Raw genomic sequence first — 8,119 nt, forward strand, 5'->3', positions numbered from 1 at the left:
GTAGTAGTTTTTATGATATTCACATATGAATATAAATTTGGCAAATGAAAATTTGTCCGAACGACTATAAATCAATTTATTTTAGCAAATTTCATGTTAACTATTACTCCTAGGAAAATAAACATCATAAACTACTTTATAGCTCATTAAACTAGCTTTAATTTGAGTGCTAATGGACATCTGTACGTCAAATGGTTTTTGAGATATGAATTTTTCAAAATAAATTCACTAACTTCTGATCTTTTAGTACGTCCCTTACAAAATTTTTATGAGATGTTGCTTTTTAAAAAGCTATATCTCGAAAACTATTTAACGTAAATAACTCTATTAGGGCTCATATTTTAGCAACTGTACTCTGCTTTAAATGAAGTTCTCTTAGGTTTTCTCGTGTTGTTCCTACTTTTTAAGATATAGAGCTCCGAATGAAAAATTAGTTTTATTTTATAGATTTGAAACAGCCGCCATTTTTTATTGCCCCTACCTATACTTGGCAGACTCATCAATTTTGACTATCAATTATACATAGTTTTCATTAAATAATAAAAAATTGGGGTGAGAACTGCCTTTTTTCTCCTCTTGGGCTCTTGTACTGTAAGACCTTCAAGTACCCGCGGTAGAAAAAGGTAGTACTCATTTTGAATTATGTTTCTCCTTCACACTGTGCATTTACTAATTCATGTTTATTTTCTGTTTTAGAGGGATCGGAAAAAATATATTAATGTATTATTTGTTTCAGAGTAGAATGATAATAAAGAATGAAAAAAAAAAATTAAAAACATTTTTGTAATATATATTAAAAAATAAATTCTCCTAGACTAATATTTTTTAATATATTAATATTTTATAAGATATTCTAGATATTTTCAAATATGATACAAACTGAGAGTCCTTGTTGATCTTAGATAATGGAAACAGTGGTTTCTCTTAAAGGCGATCACCAAAAGGTCTAGTAAGCTTTAAGTCGAAGCCGAAAGAACAGTGGATTAACGCGGAAAGCTTAATTGTATGAACCAGGTGTCAGATCATCTTGGAAAGGGTCTAGAACAGCGGTCCCCAAAGTGGGTACCACGGTCTTCTGTGGTGCCCCAAGCGTATGGCAGATTCTGCAAAAAAAAATGCCAATTTTTCACAATATTACAAAAAATTAAAATAACAAATAACATGTATTTTTAGCCCAAAAAGTGTGCCACGAAATGTTTTTTGTCCAAAAAGCGTGCAGTGGCGAAATAGGTTTAGAGACAGGTTAGAGAAATAAATAACAAGTTCTTTTGTCATTGGCCAACTTTTTTTTACGTGCTAAGGAAAGAGGAGCTTGATCGGTAATTCCCGCTCCGAAAGGAAGATAAATCCTCCTTCTTATGGAAAATAAGGGTTATTCTAGCTGAAATACTGAAGGGACAGGACATAAGGGAACTTCTAGTTAGATTTTGATGGAGGATAGTCCTGCTTAGACTTTCGAGGGACTTGGATTTCCGGTTGGACAGACTGAAGATACCAATATTTTCCACTCACCAGTATTCCAGTTAGGTAATAAACACAATATCCTTTTATGTTGATACAAAGTCAATTGAATCGTTATTAATCTTATTATCATTACAGATGATTCATATTTGTTGTTGTTCAATAAATACTTTATGTGTCAGTAGTAATTCATAAAATATTTGTTACCTCTGAAATTTTGATGAAAGTATATTTTTATGTTATAGAACTAGAATTAAAATATATAAAATTAATTACAAAACAACAAATGTAAATATAAGGTGAAAGTATCGGATAAAAATAAAATACAGATAAAATATATAAATATAAGATGAAAAATTGAGTATAAAATTATATAATAAATAACACGTTAAATATTAAGTAATAAATATTAGTATAAGGTCAAACTATGAGATAAATATGTATATACAAAAAAGATATGAGAGAATAATAGGTAAGTTAACTTCTGAAATGAAATATAGATATATTTATTAGATATAAATGAGAAAAATATAGATATATAGATAGTTTAATATGGTTTAAGATATTTCGTTAGGACAGAGAGGTAATGTCTATATCAATTTTATAATTGATGGATTTATTAAAAAAAAAATAGAAAAATAGGAACAGTTTAAAAATAATATTTCAAGGTGAAGTATGTAAAGACAATAATATATAATAGTAATAGCTAAAAAAAAATACAATAGTTGCAGGATGATAAAAAAAACGTTATCTGTAGTGATATATCTTTTCTATTTTTCATGAGGTGTAGATAGTTGACCGTAGACTAATAATTGTAGAAGATGGTCTGGGGGTGCGGCCAGCAAAACATGTTTTGGCTGACCGCACCCCCCAACCTTCTCCATTAATTTTCTATTTCCGTATCGAATAAAATTTACATGCATACTTTCAACAATTCATTAATTTATATTCAATTCAACAGTGATGTAAATTTAAAAATTTATGAATAGGAAAATGGACATTCCCTTGTTTATCAACAATGGCATTCGAAGAACCATGAGTGTAATACAAAATTAAGGATATCATACTCATAATTTAAAATTTTTTGTAATAAGTTAAAAGGCTATTTATTATTTGCACGTGTCCAATAGCTTTAAAACCCAAATTTAAGAAATTATAAAAAAATCAAGCAGGATTACCAGGCTCCTTATGAAGAAGTGAAATGGACGCCCATGCGATTAACAGCACTAACGTGCTAAGGATTGGAGTTGTTCTCCTGGACACGTTTTTAGTTACTTTCGCTTCTATTGTAACAGAAGAGGATATAGTAAAGGAAGTCTCCGAGCAGCTATATTTTCACTTTTTTTTTTTAGAATTGAAATCCTAAACCAAAATTAAAAATAATTACTGTATTAATATTCTAATTAATATCTTGATACGATTTAATAATATATATCATTATGATTATTGAAATTGTAATGTTTCCTATTTGTTAAATTAACAATTAGGTGTTGAATTGAAAATTGTATTAATCAATATTTAAAAAGGTATAAACACAGATATGATTATTAAATATCAATAAAAGATTTATCTACTAAATAATTTTTATTTGTAGCAGTAATATTATATAAGACATTCAAATTGTACTTAAGACATATCGCACTAGATTATATATGTATATTATAAATTAATTGTTTTTGTTTTTTTAAATCAAATACTATATCCTATTCTAAATAGAAAATCCAAATTAAAACTAGAAACAGCTAGTCTTTTAAAACAATTCTCAGGCTACTGCTGATATATGGCTGTGAAGTCTGGGAAGCGGCACCCTCTACGAAAAGGGAAAAAAATACAATCTTTTCAAAATAAAGTCGTAAGAATTGCAGTGGATGATCCTTGCTTTGTAAGAAACAGCATCGGAAATTACAAATGGAGACAATAGAGAATTACATTAAAAAAAGGTTCATGAAGTTCCACTCCCAGTTACCTACAGTTAAAAAAGCCGTGACCTACAACTTGGGAAACCCAACCTCAACCCGAAGACTGAAGCCCAGGCTCCTGCAAGACATCCTGTTATAAATTCTATATTTATCAGTTCTGTTAATGTCACTCTAAAAGTTTATTTTATCTTAATTTCTTTTTTTGTCTCTTCATCTTGTTCTTAAATTCACTTTCTTTTTTTCCCAATAGAAGTCAATTATTTATTTTGTTAAATCCATAAATGTCAATGTTTTTGTTATTAACTTTACTTTTATCTTTTATCAAGAATTATTATTGTAATATATTCATTTTATATTATTGTTTTTTTATTTATAACAGTGTATATAGTCAGGGCTGTCTTTTGTATGAGACTATATTCTTACGTCATGTGTCCAGTTAGGTTTTTTGACAAACCGAAAATTAATAGAAAATTATGTTAAAGTGCAGGAAAATACGAGATAGCAAAGTTTGTAGAAACGGCACTTTCTATTGGAATTTTATTTATGTCTTTTATTTATTTATCATTACTTCTTTTATGTTTTTATTTCAGTTTTTCTCACTGTTAAGGATGAATTGTTCCTAAGCATTTTAATTGGGGAATGACTTAAAGTGGAATGTTATATGAAGGATTATTTTTGTTCCTGTAAATTGAATCTTTTATTATAATGTGAAAATTAAATTTGGCCTAATACAACCTATAAAAAGCCACGGGTGCAGAACTTGGTAAGGAAGTAAAGTTATTAGAACAACGGTTGTGCAAGGATTTGGTCAGAATCACGCTCGACCGTCAGATTTTTAACTAATTAAGGGTACCCACTTTATGAGGCTGGGTGAACCCCGGGGGAGCTCCTGAACCCACAGGACTGACTCACAGCTACATTGAAACAAAAAATAATTACCTACCACAGCCGGATTCGAACCCGGGTCCTTGAGTTAGTAGCCCAGTGCCCTACCAACGAACTTCCCAGTCCCCTATTATAATATGATCATTATTATATATTATGTATCGATTGTATAGTCATCCTAGATTATTGTTTTCGAATATTTCACCTAGTAACTCTATCCTTTATTTAACTTTCCCTTTTTACCTTAGGTTTCACACGTGGTCCATTTTCAACTTCTGGAATTCATGATTATTTAGAATCGGGACAACTTCCAGCTAAGGTTTCTTCCCATATTAACCTCCTTGCATTTATACTCGTGATGTACAGACTGAGGTTCTTCCAATGATTTTAAATTTTTCATACTGCAATATGGGAAATGAGGAGACACCGCTCAAGTTTGAATGGTGGCCACTCTGTTTTTAGTACTTTAGTAGGCTTTCTCTCACTTCCTATATTCGCGATTTCGGTCGTTTACTGATAGCATACTTGACAAATTTCTTCTTTACTTTTAATTTTGGCATGCTTACCTCTGTCGAACAGATCCGCTACCTTGGACTACATTTGGACAAACAATTAACCTGGAATTCCCACACAAAACTGAAAAAACAGGAAACTGCACGTCGATTTCGACTATTACAGCACTTACTAGACAAACGGTCTAAACTTCCAATAAATTACAACAGACTGATCTACATGACTGTAATAAGGTCAATCAGGACATATGGAGTTGAGCTTTGGGGCTCTACTAAACCTTCGAATTCCTCTCGTATTCAATCCTTATAATCCAAAATACTTCGTAAAATCCTCAATGCTCCTTACTTTGTCACAAAGACCTTAATGTTCCCTATGTAACCGATCTATCCCGAACCAGATATCACTCCTTCCATTATTAACTCCCTAACCACCCAAACCAACTGATTTCTAACCTTGCTTCCTCTTTCATTCCTGACAATCCTCGGAGGTGCCTGAAAATAAGATGGCCTCGAGACCTTCTAATGTAGAAATATTATTAGAGTGCTACCAATGGGTAGTTTCTCTTCACGCCTGTAACACTCCAATTTAACTTAGATCAGATTTACTAAATGTATTTATATATTCTGTACTTTACTAATGTACAGTTGTAAATAGAAATAAATAAATATTAGAAAAAAAAATTGGGTTGTTTGCCGCCAACATTTTTGGCCAATAAGTGTACATCGTTCAACCCAGACCCACCCTCTCCGGGGTACATACATATCCCGTATGTATCTCACATTTCAAAGATGTTTATTGCGAGCATGGTGGTCGATGTACATGTCACAATTTTACAAGGCGATCATAACAAACAAACACACACACACACACACACACAAAAAGGCAATCCTAATAATATGGATATTGGGATTGATACTAATATTGATATTGGAATCTATATTGGAATCAATACTAACATAAATATTGATATCGAACCTCTGAATTCCCTATACGTTCTTTTTACTACTGTCGCTATGCTAGTGACCTGAAATTGAAATGAGGTATTGACCTGTAAACCTCAACCCCCAGCCACCCCCGAGGGAGAACACTTCAAAGGGTAGATGGAGACAGGGGAGTGAAGGCTGCACTTTCCCAGGGCTGTGTGTTAGTGAGGGCTGCCATTTTTTTTCTTGCCGTGGGATAGAGAATTGGATAATGGTGGAGTACAGAAAGCGAGAGGACGACCATGGCGAATACGACGCCCGCGGAGCTTTCTACTGCGGCACCCGCATCCTCTTCACTAGGGGAGATCTCCCCCCGATCAATGGGGACCCTGGGATACAGGTGATTAGGAGCTAGGTATGGAGGTATGGGATGGTATCGGTGCTCATAGGGAAAGTGCTCCAGAACATTTCTATATAAATTTCATCATTTTCTTACAAAATTACATGTTAAAAAAAATCTATAGCATATTTAAAAATAAGTAATTTCAGTTTGTAGAACTATTCGTTTTGGAGCTAGGAAAAAACACGCCGTTTTGCAAGACATAGTTTTTGGACTGAAAGGATCTGAAAATTCATATGGATTTTTCCATTCCAATGAGGATATTTTAGTTTTTAGTTTTTCAAGTATCGCATGTATTTTTTTTTTAATTGTTTTTTTAAAGGAGCAATAACTAAAAAAATATTTATTATGTAATTATAGGTTTCGACAAAATATTAAAAATTAATTATAATTAATTTCGTTTAGATTAATATTATAATTAATCTATGTTAAAACCAATTGAAGGAGACTTTGAATCTGCCGAAAAAAATATATATTAATAAAAAATGGGTCTAAATAAACTATGCGTTATATAGTTCCTTTACATCCATTTTTCGTTCTCTAAATTAATTTAATTAATTTAAGTGAAGTAATATGGTAAAGACTTCTGTTTTTACATTGTTGCAATGTTTTGGCAGCCGAGGCTGTTTCCCACCATATCGGCCATCCAGTAACAATAGACGAAAAATAAAAAGAAGAAGCGTCGAATAAATTAATTTCAGTTTATTAATAAAAGAAACTGTATTATGATATTTATGGAGGAGAAGAAAAAAGAAGTTAGAAGGCTGCACAATGCCGATTTGAGAAAACTGTCCCTGGTAAATATAATTCAGATAACATTACGGCGAATAAGAAGGGCGCTTAAGGCTGTTGGGCTCTGTAGCGAACGGATTCCTAAAATGCTTATAAATGTTTAACCGACTAGCAAACGTTCGATAGGTAGACGAAGCGTAAGTGGGAGGATTTGAACGGGCGTCACCCGACGGATGTGTGTAGCACCAGATTGGTGGTGTCGGCATCAGTCTTAGAGTTTCAGTAAGGCTTTATTATTATAATAAAATAACCATATTATAGACACACAGTACAAAATACATACACAAATGAAGTAACGTACAATAGCTTAAAGTAATATTCATTCGTGGCAACCAGGTTGAGAACTACTTCAGCTGGTATTGGAGTTTTCAGCATTGATTTTTTGAGATGTTTAGGTTCCATTATTATAATATAAAAGTTTTTTACTATTGACTGAGACAATTTAAATCTAAAACAGTCCGTAATTAATTTTATAATTTTATTTTCAAACATTTATATAAAAAGCATTATTATAATATATTTATTTTATGGTGGAACAACAATTTAAATCTAAAACAGTCCGTGATTAATTTTATAATTTTTTTTTCAAAAATTTATTTAAAGAGGATTATTATAATATATTTATTTTATTGTGGGACAACAGTTTAAATCTAAAACAGTGCGTGATTAATTTTATATATTTTTTCAACATTTATTAAAAGAACATTATTATATATTTATTTTATCGTGGAACAACAATTTAAATCTAAGACAGTCCGTAATTAATTTTAAATATTTTTTTCAAACATTTATTTAAAGAGCATTATTATAATGTATTTATTTTATTGTGGGACAACAGTTTAAATCTAAAACAGTGCGTAATTAATTTTATATATTTTTTTCAAACATTTATTTAAAGAGCATTATTGTAATGTATTTATTTTTATTGTAGGACAATAATTTAAATCTAAAACAGCCCGTAATTCATTTTATAATTTATTTTTACCAAAATTAATTTGAACAGCATTATTATTATATATTTATTTTATCGTGGAACACCAATTCCAACAAAAAATCTAAAACAGTCCGTACTTAATTTTATCATTTTTTTTTTCAAAAATTTACTTAAGGAGCATTATTATAATATATTTACTTTTTAAAACAATTTTGATCTCTTTTCTCTCAACTTTATTCTTTTTTAACATCCGACGTTTCGACCTCTCAGGTCATTCTCAAGGATTCCTTAT

This window comes from Halyomorpha halys, unplaced genomic scaffold (genome assembly GCF_000696795.3).
Source record: "Halyomorpha halys isolate HHAL.00 unplaced genomic scaffold, Hhal_1.1 Scaffold146.1, whole genome shotgun sequence".
In the NCBI taxonomy this organism is placed as follows: Eukaryota; Metazoa; Arthropoda; class Insecta; order Hemiptera; family Pentatomidae; genus Halyomorpha; species Halyomorpha halys.